The sequence below is a fragment of the Sphaeramia orbicularis genome, chromosome 6, assembly GCF_902148855.1.
Source record: "Sphaeramia orbicularis chromosome 6, fSphaOr1.1, whole genome shotgun sequence".
NCBI lineage: Eukaryota > Metazoa > Chordata > Actinopteri > Kurtiformes > Apogonidae > Sphaeramia > Sphaeramia orbicularis.
The window spans coordinates 26,533,151-26,547,619 of NC_043962.1; the positions used below are offsets into that span (position 1 = coordinate 26,533,151).

At 38.8% G+C, this 14,469-nt stretch overlaps 1 long non-coding RNA gene across 1 annotated transcript; it reads right to left on the minus strand.

The window, feature by feature from the left end:
• Nucleotides 1–574: 574 nt before the first annotated feature.
• LOC115421408 (uncharacterized) lies at nt 575–13,945 on the minus strand. Its single transcript, XR_003935672.1, has 3 exons — nt 13,802–13,945; nt 4,201–4,210; nt 575–585 (listed from the first exon to the last, which is right to left on the minus strand). It is a non-coding gene; the product is annotated as an uncharacterized LOC115421408 (long non-coding RNA).
• Between the last annotated feature and the right edge of the window lie 524 nt (nt 13,946–14,469).

Below are 14,469 nucleotides of genomic sequence, written 5' to 3' on the forward strand. Positions count from 1 at the left end.
TCGTAGTTCATTTCAGTTGGTTAATCCTACAGCCACACACAGCCAAAGGTCACAGCAAAAGCAAAAACTGGATCTGCAACAGTCATCTGCAGAAACCTGTAATTGTATCCAAATTGTATCCTCTGAATTTAGCATTTTTCACTATAAATCATGGATATTTCTATATTTAATTTAGGTATTCATGAAAACTCACAATAAATTCAAGAGGTTTTTATATCAAAAGAGAGAAAACTGAAGAAAAAGGGACTTTTTCCAGTAAAATCTATCATTAACTGAACATAAACCCAGTGTGTCCATCCACTGTCATTGATCCACTCATCTTGGGTTTTACTCGTGAATCAGTGTTGTAGAAGATGACGGTGTTTCCACATTTACTACGAAGCCTCTGAACGTCCAAATGGGTCATATCTGATGACCATGAAAAGATGACAAACTGTATTTTACACCAATTATTTACATGTAGTGATTGGATTAATGGATCAACAGGTATTAAACAGTTTAGATCGGTAGATGCTTTTGGTCACCAGTGGATGTTTGGGTCTTTATGGGTTAATCTAGGTCTTTTCCATACAGTATGTCATATTGCTAAGTAAGAAAAGAGTTGCATGTATTAGCCAATGCATACATTTATTTATTTATTTAACAGGGACAATGCAGTCAAACATAGTTGCAGCTGATGTAATGCATTTAGAGTTTATAGCTAGTGCTAATTCTCAACTCCTGTCCCTGGTTGGGCTCTTCCACAACATTGCAGTACAATATAAAATATACATCCTTTAAAACAATCATACCATACAATTCAATAATCCAGTGTTGCATTTATATGATATGAGGCACTCACTCAGTCACTCAGTCACTCACTCACTCACTCACTCTTCCACACAATATACACAATATTTACAGATGAGAACAGTTGTGTTTAGTCTTTAAACAGATTTTGGTTCTGGTGGTGAACATCTTAAACACTGAGATGGATTTTATTTCTGATGGTGAGTTTCAGAATTTAATACTCTTAAAGAAGGATGACTGTCCGAAAGTTGTCCTGTAGAATGGGATTTTACAATTTAGGTTGGAGCAGCTTCTGGTGACTCTGTTGCTGGTTTCTCTCTCAACAAATCAACGGAGTGGTTCAGCCGCTAAGTCGTTTGTACATTTGAAAATTAACTTGAGAAAACATGGATTACTAAAGATTTCCAAGCTTAGCAAGTTGTATTTTTTGAGAATATGGCAGTGGTACATGACCGTTTTTTTTGTCCATGATTTTTAGACTGTGAATAGTATTATTGGAACTGAAAAGGTTGGATTAATGGGTCTCTGTCTGTATCATCAACATCCATCACGGTACTGTGCTGGAATAGGGGTGAGAAATAACAGACATTTAACATAACTTCTGCAAAGTCACTTGACCTGGGTATGATGCTGATTGCATGCTTTCACAGTGAGGAGAAAAAACAGATGTCAGTGGGGGTTTTCCCCAGTGTAAAATGGGTGTAAGTTTCAGATAAAACACCAGAAGGCAACTTTGTGAAGGTTAAGCAACTTCTTAAAGAGGCATATCCAGCAATGTAATAGATGAGATATTTTCCGTGCATATTCTGCTGAAATTGTGCGTAATTGAGTATGTTCCCGTGCCTGATCAGTTGATCTGCATCGGGATCTGACAGTACTGATTAATTCTCCTCTTCCTGGCAGCCAGCTGTAATCAACAGGAGTTGACTGGCAGATGAGAAAACACAGCAAGCGTCCTGCATGGTGACAATACCGCTCTGTGGGGCCCATACTTTTGTTCTAACCGCACCAGGCTGATGTCTGGAAAACAGCCACTCCAAATGAACACTGTACCACAGAGTTCCATTGTGTGAGTCACTTTTCAGTTTGTTTGTGTAAAGTTTCATTGGGCTATTCGAACAGGATTTTCACAAACCCTTTTAATTAGAAGAAATTCCCAAATGTGCCAAGCGAATTATTTTCCAAAACTTTACACAGGAAAAAAGAAAGATTTAATCGTTGAAGTTCAGTGTAGCATCTTTGGTGTGCCTTACTTGAATACACTATTTTCAGCATTGTTTCCCATGAGCACACTCTGTATAAGGAATATATTTTCCCCCATGTGTTAAAGTTCCTGTGTTTTTATTATGTCAAGCTTGTTATTTTCCATCCACACGAACTGTATTTCATAAACAAAGGACTTAAGATGCCTCATAATTTTAATATATTGTAAAGCTTCTGTGGGTGTACCATGTTTTCTTCAGCTGAGCTTAAACCTCATCCCTGCTGACTTTGTTAAACATTCTGGGTGGTATTTACCCTCACGGTTAACATGCTCCCTCTTACTTACTGTGCAGTTGTGTGTGTTTGGTATGGTGTAAAGAGAAACAAAGAAAAAGAGAGATGCGTGATTGGAAACAATGCCATCTATCAGGCTAAGAGTATTTGTCATTGTGAGAAAGGAGGAGAAGAGGAGGAGAAATAGCAGTGCCTTGTCAGAGAAAATGTGCTTTTCAGTAACAATGGCATTCTTGGTACACAATCTATCTCACTAGGCCCCTGTGGGGAATGTGTTTGTCTCTTCTTCCAACTGGCAGGGGACAAAATCAATCATGACTTATTGTTGGACTTGCCTTTACAGTGTCTCTCACGTACATGTCCTCAGTCTACCTTAGCCATCTGACAGGACAAACACACAGTAACGCGGTGCCAAAAAGGAGCAGTGATTGATGTTTGGCAGACCATCGATCAGTCTAGCGGAACATTTTGAATGCTATTGTTTCTCTTTTCAATGCACTACTCATTTGAATGACTTCCCTTTGTTCTAAAATCTTATGAGACATCGACAAGAAAAAGCACAGTGTCAGTCCTGATTTCAGCCAGTTTCCAGATCTCTCTGTCTCATTCACTAATTTACCTCCATTTCTTGTGATACTTTTCTTTGGCGTGATACCTTCCTCCGATGAACATCCTAATGAAGGTGAAATAATGCATGAGGCTGGTAGAAGGGGATCCTCACTGTGTCTCATTATACAATATTAAGAGACAAGAACCACAAAGAGAGATTTTTTTTTCTCCATGTATCACTCTCATTCAACTGATGTCCTTGTAACTGACAGGAGGCTTTCACATTGGCCAATTATGGTTCCCTTGAATATGACACAGAGCTTGGGTTGGATGAAACCAGACTGCAGGATCCGACCAAGGTCCCTAACAAAACCTTCATATATTTGTTCATCCGAGAAGCAAATACACAACCTGCACTAACCATTTGTTGTGTAGACTTGAAATATGAATTCATTATGTCATACCGATCACATTATACATGTATTAGGGCGTTCATTATGAGCCAGTAATTTTTCTCAGATGAAAAACAGCTAATAGAAACAGATTGCATTCAGTCAACCTTGACATGCCTTTCACCCTCTCTTTCTCACATGTCACCTAGTCATATTCACAGATGCTGTACTTTATAGGGAAATGTGCAAAGGAGGACAAGTGTTACAACTAGTGAAAATCATATGAGTGAAAGTGAAAGAAAAAAGACTGACAGCATTTGTTAGCAAGCTGGTCCTAATGTCACATCCTGGCTAGTTGTTCCCACTAGCTCACACTGAGGCCTTTGTACATCTGTCCCTCTGAATAAGTGTGATTAAATGTGATTCAAATGATTACTGACTTCTGCACTTGCTATGGCAGCACATATTACAATTATCATTGTAAGAGTTGCTGTATTAGAAGATGACTGTATAAGATGGACTCAACAACTCCCTTTCAGTAACCTCACCTGTCTGTCATGATGAAGCTGTTTAACCTACAAACGTCTTGGGCCTGCAGGAACAGTCGTTAATTAAAAACCAAAAATTGCCTAAATGTATTTAATATTAAAGAGGGATATTAAATAATTCTATCATAATTTGAGACTGAATGTCAAAGGTCGTAGCAGTTGTCATTATAATAAATGCAAAGTCATATATCGTCGCTGTTGGGCGGAAACCTCTTATATCCAAAATAGTTATTTTTCAGGGAGCTGAAAAAATGATGTAAATGAATGGAGTTAAGAGATGTAGTCATAAGCCATTTTCGATAATTTTAATTGGTTAAATATTTCTAAAACTATCAGGCCAGTGTGAAGACTGACCAATAGAATCATTTTATGACAAAAAAAGGACCAAAAATGGACTTATGAGGTTTCAGCCTGACAGTGACAACATTCTTACTTCTGTGAATTGAGATTTATCCTTTATCGGGCAAGTGACTATATTTGGTAATTTCCACATACATTACAAGACAGTAGTCGCTTTTCCATTTGACATCTGCGCAAAACTTGACCGATATTTACTAAATGTTGAAAAAACAGAAGTGCGTAATGTCGGTTTTTCCATTAAATCACAAATGCGATGACTTGTTTATTTATTATTGCAAGATGATATGAGTAGTCATTCCATAAACATAGCGACAAACGTAAATATCGTGTTAATTTACAGATATATTCATTATTAATATATATTACCCCTCTATCCCATACTAAATTAAAAATTGATTCGGTTTCATGGTGTGTCCACACATACCGTACCATGTTTCTGTTAAAACTCTTCTTCTTCGCTTGTTGTAACATCCGTCAACATCCGCTTTTCTTTTAATTCACGTGACTCTAGTTGCGGAAAGAGGTATTTCCATTGCAATTTGCATGATATATCGATATTGCTAAGCCCAAAAAACCACATCTTGTCAGCACAAAAACTTTCATCAGAAGAATGGGAATTTTAGCGAAATTGTCAGTTTTCCATTAGGCAAATTTTTATGCTCAAGTTATATTCGCGCAATTTGAGGGTCAATCGAAAAACAACTATTGACAGCAACAGTTCCAGTGAGGACATTGAGTCAACAATCTCAGGTCCAGTGTGGTCTACAGGGTCTGTAAGGTCCACCTCTACATGAACTGTGAGTGTAACTGCTTTGTTAGGTACCATGAAGTAATGGTACTAATGTAAGGAATGATGTTCAAAGGGATATTATGGATGTGGACAGGTGTCTGGATCAGCACTTATGTTGTTGTATATCTCTAAAAGTGATGTTCTAATGTTCTAAAATGCATGTTCTTTTCACCTTACATGTGTTTTTCTTGCATTTTTTTAATTTACTTCTTGGATTTTTTTTGTTTTTTTTTTGCCACTTACAGGTAAGGAATCAAATATGGTAACTTCATTGACCTTGATTTTCTTCTTAATAATTTCATAAAAATTTCACAAAAGTAATAAAGTTTTGTTATGTCCTGCAATAACACACTCAGGTTGAAATTTAGATTTTCAGAGTATTTGTATGAGTGCCCTAGCCAGGGTTAAAGGTTACATTATTGAAGGCCGGTAGACCAATACTTTTGGTTTGCAGTGTAATTTCTTTTCTTTTTCTTTTTCTTTTTCTTTTTCTTTTTTTTTTTTTTTTTTTTACAGATATGATAACTTGGAATTTGCAGAATGTGAACATTTTCTGAGTTTCCTATAGTCGAATGTATAATTGCACAAAAAATGAGCACAGATCTGTTTTGCTTCTCAGAGAAAAGCCACAGCTGGATTCCATTAGAGTAAAATAGAATTGGACTCAGATAAACGCTGGTGTGGCTGGGCCCTAAGGGTAAACATAAGTAGACTGAAAATGTAGAGGATACATTAATGCTCAATGTGCTGAGAGATACAAAAGTTGATGCGATGAAAGGTGATGTGAAGGTGAGACTAATAGTGTAGAGGGAACTAAGATATATGGAAAAAAAAACCTGAGAGACTGAGGCAGGTTGTGGTTTGGTGCAGGAAGTGTGTTAAAAGAGAAAAAATGGGGACTGGAGAGGTAGAGGTGAGAAGGAACGCAAAAGAGATGTTGAGTGGATGGTATCCTGCACTCTGATAGTAATGAGAGGTGACAATGTGAATTTCATTTCTGCTAATTAATCCACGCTTGACCACATACGCTAACGAGAATACGGATACACACTCTTGACCACGCCATATATAGGTAAAATGTATGCATGTATGCATTATATACTCATACAGTACATAAAGCACAGAAGCATGTGATCAGGCTGTCTGCAGGCTTTGTGGAGATAGGTTTAGAGGGAATGTTTGCTTTTTATTAGAGTCGAACAGGGGATGAACAGAAATGGAGTGCTATATCCAGAAAATGATGGATGTGATCCTGCAATAATCTTATGAATTCTATTGAACAGTATATCTTAACATCAGCTTAAAGTTTAGGTATCTACAGCCACTCGTTCTAAGTTAGGAGAAGGTGGTGATAAGTGTAACCCATGTTGAGTGACAGTAGGAAATCCATCCAGCAAGAGTATCGAAGTCACACACTCAGTACATCTGACTGAAAGCTCCAGATTCCTGTGTTGTGCTTGAGCCATTGCTTGTGAGAAAGAACAAGGACTTGCTTGTTATTTGAATATGAGTGTTTTTACAGACTTCTGCATCAAAACAAAAAAAAATTTCACTAGAAGTCTGATCAGCTTTAAAGCATTTTTGAGTGTTTAAATCCCTTTGTTTACACTGCAGCACTGCTAACAAATGTCAAGATGGGGATATTGTGTAGCACAACCTCATCAGCTTAAGGTCATACAATAAAAATGTCACTCCCTCTCACTGTGCAATGCATGGCTTGCAAAGTTGGATCCAATTTGGGGTTTTATGTTAGGCCGATGGTTTCTATGGCTCTTAATTAAATAATAGACTCTGTCTAGCCTAAAAGGCCATGCCCACATAAAATGCACACTGTCTGTGGCATTTATTCTGGCATTTGGTCCATCCAGAGAGCATGCTGAGAACATGTCCCCAAACAATACATAGCCATAATACACCATAAATGCTCTCTTTCTGCCGTCTCCTCTCCTCTGCCAGCGCTAATTTTTGAAAGAGGCGTCTAGTATCTGTTTACTTTGTCTTTAGTCATCAGAAAACAGACAGAAACATGGTGCCCACTGCACCACCCACACATCACCACCTCCTAACTCAAACTGCAGTTGACTGTGAATGACATTCAATGCTCCTGCTCTGGAGGGAAACTCATTACAGAATGCTTAACACTGACGTCCAAAGGCCACACAGTGTTAATGAGTGCTGGCGGAGGATAGGACACGTGTGTCCTGTCTGCTTACTATACCGCCAACATACAACTCTGACCTCAGCTGAAGGCTGCATCCTAAACACCAATACACACACTTTGTTTAAAAATTGCCTCTATGTGTTGTCATTCTGTGAAGCAGTGCCTATTTGTCTCTTTTTACAACATTTTCTCTTTTTCATTTGCTGCCTTTTACCCAGTACCGATTCTAATTACTGATTGACTTTAATTGGACTTTGAATATGTATATACTTCTTGTTTTCTGTAGTGTAGTTTTTCAGTGTTTCAGTTTAACAATTAGCATCACTGCACAGAGTTTATTTACCCGTGGTAATTCATATAAAAAAAAATTATTGCTAGATTTTTTTAGTGTGTGTACCGTTTTGGAATATAAGCCTTCCCACTAGCAATAGAAAATAAACATGAGATCTATCGGTCATGTTTATTGCTGCCTCTTTGGAATCCCCCCCACCCCCACCACACGCACGCACGCACACACACACACACACACACACACACACACGCACACACACACACACACACACACACACACACACAAACTCTGTTTTTTTTTTTTTTGTAGACTTGCTGCCCCCTGATTTCTTTCTTCTTCCTCCTTTCCTGGCAGTCCTGGCCTCCTCTCAGTCTATAATGTGTGTATCATGTATTTAGAGTGCCACCTGAGAAAACCGTTATCATGTCACTCACACACACCGGCTGTCTGCAAAGATAGCCGCTCTGCATGTCATCCTGCTCATTTACTCACTCTGTTGTGTATGTGTGGTGAGCGATGCTCTGCTGATACGCAATGCGCATATGACATGGGATGCACAAATATACGCAGGGACATATGGAGGAAGACAAACGCAGAGATTTGCAGAATTCAGTGGCACAGTCTAAACATAGCACTAGAAATGGAGTAGGAGAAAAGTACCAAAATATCAGAGACTGGCCTGTGTACATAATCATACACCAAGAACATTTATTTTACTTCCTCTCACTCACTCACCCTCACAGCCCTTGAGTCATTTATCTGGGAGTCTTGAGATTCTGCACTTTTGTAAATAAAATGTAATAAATTCACTCTGTCTACCGTTGGGCACAGTCACTCACTCATTCTCCCACTTACACACACACACACACACACACACACACACACACACACACACACACGCACACACACACACACACACACACACAAACGCACACACACACTCATTTAAATGCTCTCAGATGTATATCATCAAGACTATATTTAGACAGACTGGCTAACATTGAAGATCCTCCTTGTCCTCTCTCTTTAGACCTATCCCTTTCCTGATGTCACCGGTGTTTCTTTATCTCCGACACGTCTGCGTATTTACCTCCATGACTTTTTGCTCATAGTTCAACATTTCTATCCTCCTCTGTCTCTATACAACACATTTGACCCCTTCCTTCAACCTCTCGCCCATGACAAGTAATCAGCTTCTTCCATTTACAGTACAGCTACATACATAATTCTCTCCCCGTTTCTTACTTCCCCCATCTCCTGGATGTGTCCCATGGGGGAACTGAGTGTGGAGCTAACTGGTGGCTGCAGTGGAATATGGCAGAGCTGTAAAGAGAGCTTTCCTCTGCTATAGATTCATAAAGGCGTGTAGGTAGCATTCAGGAAATTGATTTTTTTCCAGCTTATATGGAATAATGGGTATTGGTAATAATGGCTGTTCGTTGGTTGAGCAGATTGACAGGTTGAAATGAAATGGAAATTAATGTCTACTGGTGGTTTAGGGATCTCTGATGATGCGCGCATTCCGGTGTGCATGAACATTCACACATTTTGATTTCTTGCTTACACAAGCCTCCAGCCAGCACTGTTTCTGTTTTTGTGTGTCCTTCTTTGTCTGTCTGCGCATGACAGAGTTTTATGTGTGCCTCTAAATCACTACAGTACTCACACTTTAGCCCAAGGCTACAAGATGCTGAGGGGGGGAGGGTAAACGGCCCAAGATGAGCGAACGGTAGGAGAAAAAAACAGACCGACACCGACCTTCTACCAAACAGCTAGCTTATTAACAGAGGCAGTTAGTCAGAGGACGTCTAACAGTGTTGCAGGGAATAGATGATGAGAGATGTTTTTATAATGACCAGGGAACCTGCACTTATTCAGACCGACACCTGCACCAGCCAAAGGCTTTTCACCGCACCTTGAGACAACTAATGTGCCTCTAAGAATTTCAGGCTGTTGTATAATTGGTGGGATTAGAGGTACATTTAAATGCAAATTTCAGGGATAATTTTAATAAATGTGCCAGTTTTTTTTTCTCTCAATGCATACGCTCTATGCTTTATTTCTCAACTTGTTGTTAAGGGAGTCTTAAAACATTTTCGCTGGCTAACTTGGACTGAGTAGAGAAAAAACAGTCTAGGAGTTTAATCAGGAGAGAATAATTGAGAGAGGCTTAAAGAGCAATTAAAGGAATTTATGTGACTTAATGCCCACAAAAGGAAGAGTTGAAGTGATATTTGAGGAGACACTCGTGTTTAGACCCCATCATTTTACAAGAGTGCTTACACCATTAACCTGCAGGGATATCTCTCCAGATGCACAGGGTTAGGAAAACACCAGTAATGCTGAGGGAGTGAAGAAACAGAAAGTTAAACCCAAGTGAAGCTGAACGTCTGGATTTGACTGGATTGGAGGAGATGAGTCTGGTGAAAACTAAGCGCTAAATTAAGGACTCGAATAGTCTACTCAGGTGTGTGCTCAGTCCTTGTTTGAGTTATTAAATATAATATATTTTACCTTGTTTTTATCTGCATCTGGTGTCACGTCCATCAGGCATAATGGGGGCAGCTCCTGGTGGATCTGTGTGTCTATCATTTGGAGAGAAAGTGATGTACATGTGACCCGAGGCTGGACTCTCTGTCTAACCACAACCAAGATAATTAATGCATGTTAAAGGTGGGGTATGAGATCTTAGAAAAATGATTCGAGCAAGCTATGTTTTGAAAATACTCAATTCAAAAGTTCAAACCCCTTTCTTCAGATATCCCCCCGAAGTCACGCCTCCAGAGTATTGGCACATGCAATGCTTGTTCTTGAGGGTTCACAAGCGCTGCACAGCAACAGTTCCCCCGGGTCCGGCGGCCCCAGCTCGGGCCCCGGCTCCGGCCCCGATCCATGCATACCTCATTCAGTCTCCTCCAACACCCCTGCTGTTACAGAACAGCCCTAATTCATACCAATCCGGCTAATGCTCCATTTCCTAGGGATTTATGTTAGTGACTAAACAGTTTGCCGGTGAACTTTCCATCCTAATATGGCTAATATAGCCAAGCTCTGGCTCTGGCTTCGTTTCCTGTACAAGTGTTCCAACCCTTTGAGGACACACGATTCATGCACGAAGAGGGGTACGTGCAGAGGGGGGAGGGACAAATGACAGTTGAGTTTGATAGACATATCACCATTCAATCATTTCGATTGGGTGCTTAAAATGATTGGATGGTGTTTTTTCAGTCCTGTCCGTTCCACAGGTGACTACATTTTTTTTTTATTTTTGTGTTAGAGCATTTAGTTAATTGGTTAAAATTAGGATGTGAAGGGGATTTTAAGCAAAAATGCTTAAAAAAATGCTCCAGGAAAACGTCTTGCACCCCACCTTTAACTTTCTTGTTTCGTGTAAAAGTAGCATGCATCTGTTTTTGGAGGGTTTTTAGAAGAGAAGCCATTTTCAGGACTGTTGAGTTAATGCAAAGCAGAACATGTACCTACAGATGTCACAGGTAACAAAGTTCAGTCAGTATTTTCTAGTTTCTCCACTGTCACACTGGCAGAAGACATGTATGTGCTCTATAATGCACACTACAACTGACTTATTTTCCTTTTTTGTTAGACAGCTTAACAACAATCAAATAGTGATTTACTAGAAGCATACTTGTGACTGCGAAATCTTATAACTTCAGCCACAGGTGATAGTATAATTGACTAAAAAGCCCATTTCTAGTGGATACATCTTTGTTAAGACAGTATGAAAGAGAAAGAGTTGGTTTCCAGTCCATCAGACCATCTTTCTGATAAATAGCACAGGACATGCTGTACATGAGATGATTAGGAGGTTCATATCTGTCAGAATCACACAATTTAATCCCAATAAATAAATAAATAAATGAATATCATATCGTATCGTATCATATCATATCATATCATATCATATCATATCATATCATATCATATCATATCATATCATATCATATCATATCATATCATATCATATCTTCAACATGATTAACCCATAAAAACCCAAACAGTTACTGGCAACCAAAACTATTAACTGATGTAAAATATTTAACCCTTTATCGGGCAAGAGACTATTTTTGGTGAGTTCCGCATACATTACAAGACAGTGACAGCAACAGTTACAGTGAAGACAGTGAGGCAACAATTTCAGGTCCAATGTGGTCTACAGCAAGGTCCACTTCTGCATGAACAGTGAGTGTAACTGCTTTGTTAGGTACCATGAATTAATGATACTAATGTAAGTAATGATGTTCAAAGGGATAATGTGATGTTTTTTTTCTTTTTTGCCACTTATAGGTAAGGAACCAAATATGGTAACTTCAATGACCTTGATTTTCTACTCAACAATAAAAAATTTTTAAAAGTTGCACAAAAGTAATAAGGTCTTAAACACACTAAGGTTGGAATTTGAATTTCAGAGTATTTCTATGAGTGCCCTATAAAGGGTTAATACCTGTTGATCCACTAATCCTATCAGTACATGTGAATAATCACTAAAAGGCAGTTTGTCATCTTTTCATGGTCACCAGATATTACCCATTCGGAAGTTCAGTAACACTGACATCTTCAACAACATTGATTCACCAGTAAACCCCATGGAGCTGGATAAATGATAGTGGATGGAGTCACTTATTTGTTTGTTTTTTTGTTGTTGTTTTTTTTTAGTTAATGATCTTTTTTGTTGAAAAAGTCACTTTTTCTTCAGTTTTCTCTATTTTTGATATAACCCTCAACTTTAATCTTAGCTTTTATGAACATCTATATAATCAGTAAATTAAATTTAGAGAAATACATGATTTTCACAGAAAAAACACCAAGTAGAGAGGATAATATTGCAATAAATTGCGATAAATCACTTAAAAAAGGATAAATATAGAAAAATATTCATTTGAAAACTGCCACAGAAGTAGCACTGGGTCTTTATGGGTTAATCACAATTATTCTCTTAACAGAAATATACTAATTGCAAAAGTATAAGCCTCAACAACATGACAATAGAAACATGAAGCTGAAATAAAACATCCTTAAATTATCTCTCTGGAAAGATGAATTGTCTGTGATCTGTGACTGTCTGGACAAATGCACCAGATATGGCCCTGAAGCTGAAGATCATCATGCGTGCCTCATGTTAAAGAAAGTAGCTAGTAAGCGCATAAGGAATGGTGTGAACTGTGACACTTGTGTGTAGTTTCATTGTGTGTCTGTGGCTTCTGTTCGTAACTGACCATTTGGAAAATCAGAGCAGGCCCTTTAGCTCCTTTGGACTTTATTGTGATTTCATCCTTATTTTAAAAGCTCAGCTATGGTTTCAGCTATTGGTTCAACCTAAGCATAAATCTATTAGTGGAATAATTTTCGTTCTCACTGGAGATGAAAATAAATTACTGGAGGCATGAATAGAGACTCAAAGGAGAGGGTAGGGGAGGAGGGACCCCGGCCATCTCATACACCAATACACTGCAAATCCAATTGCCACACAAGAGAAAAACCATCCCCTGTACATCCATTGGTTGTTACCATTAAACTAGACTGATTTTAAAACATCTTTACTTCTAATGGTTTAAATATTAATGAAATGTTGGTCCAGACAGCCCAGAAACTACAAGTCTTTGTCATCATCCAGACACCAAAAGGGTCATAGATATTCTTCAAAGTTAGAATATAAAGAACATACCACTTTCCCTTTTACTTTACTTTTACTTACTGATATAAAATATTGGTGTAAACAAGAGAAGAGTGACAAACAGCCTTGTCTTCTAAGACACCTCCCACTGACAACTATTTCTCATCTCTCACTGAGGAAATGCCAGTTGTACCACTGATACACCTGACAATATACACTGAAAATGGTCTGTTATCTATTACTGGCACACTGATTCTGACCAATGAAGTAAGTGCACCACACTACGCAGGTCAGACTTCTCAATATGCCACTTGATATATCTCTGGGGTTTGTTGGATCCTGCAGTGTTCTATGGTAATTATCTTCTTTATCTTTTAATCAGTGATTGATGGAAAATAGTCTTATTGGACAGAGTTCCCAGTTCAAACTTTATTGCTGCTAAAGGAAACCTTGCGCTAACTGTAGTGATGTAGTTCTCGAGACCGGTCTTGGTCTCAAGATCAATTTTTTGTGGTCTGGGTCCTGTCATGGACTCAGCTCATTTGGTCTTGGTCTTGTCTTGGTCTTGACTCTCGTTGGTCTTGGTCTTGTCTTGATCTCGGACGTAGGGGTCTCGATGGGATTTGTACAAAAACCACATCATCACAGAATAATATCATTGTTTACTATGCGCCCTCTTCAAATGCAACCAGTCAGATGCATCTATTTTAAAAACATGTTACATTGTGTACATTTTCTTGAACTATTTAATTTGTCATGACACTTTACAGCAGTGCCTTTTGCTCTACAACTGATTCGTACTTGGTCTTGGTCTTGGACTTGGTCTTGACAAGGCTTGGTCTTGGTCTCACCTTAGTGTGTCTTGGTCTTGGTCTTGATACCCTTCAGTCTCGGCAGTGTCTTGGTCTTGATACCTAACTGGTCTCGGCAGTGTCTTGGTCTCAGTCTAGCCGGTCTTGACTACAACACTAGTTAACTGTGTCCAGAAGTGTTGTTGACTTCTCTGGACTTGAATGTTTCTGGGATGGGCCATCACTCAGTGAACTCTGGTCAGACCAGCATTTATTCCAGTTCAGTCCAGTCCATTCCAGTTTTTTTTTTTTTTTTTAAGAAATAGACACTATATGCTCTGGTCCAAAGAACATATGTGCCGTTTATGGCTACAAATACACATTGAAGTGCTTGACAAAGGTTTGCCACAGTATAATGATGAGTGATTCCTGATGTGGTGCTGTGTGAGGCTTAGGACTGAGCCCTTCCCCTTGACACCCTGAAATACCGTGTATTCGAATCATTGAGTGTGAAATACCCAAATCCCCTCATGTCTTTCTTCAAGGAACTTTTTTTCTTTTAAATTCAATAACCTTCTCATGCATTTGTGGATAAAATGGTGACCCTTGACCCTTTTTTGCTCCTAATGGACTTGATGTTTCATGGATGCTGCTTTCGTACTAAATCC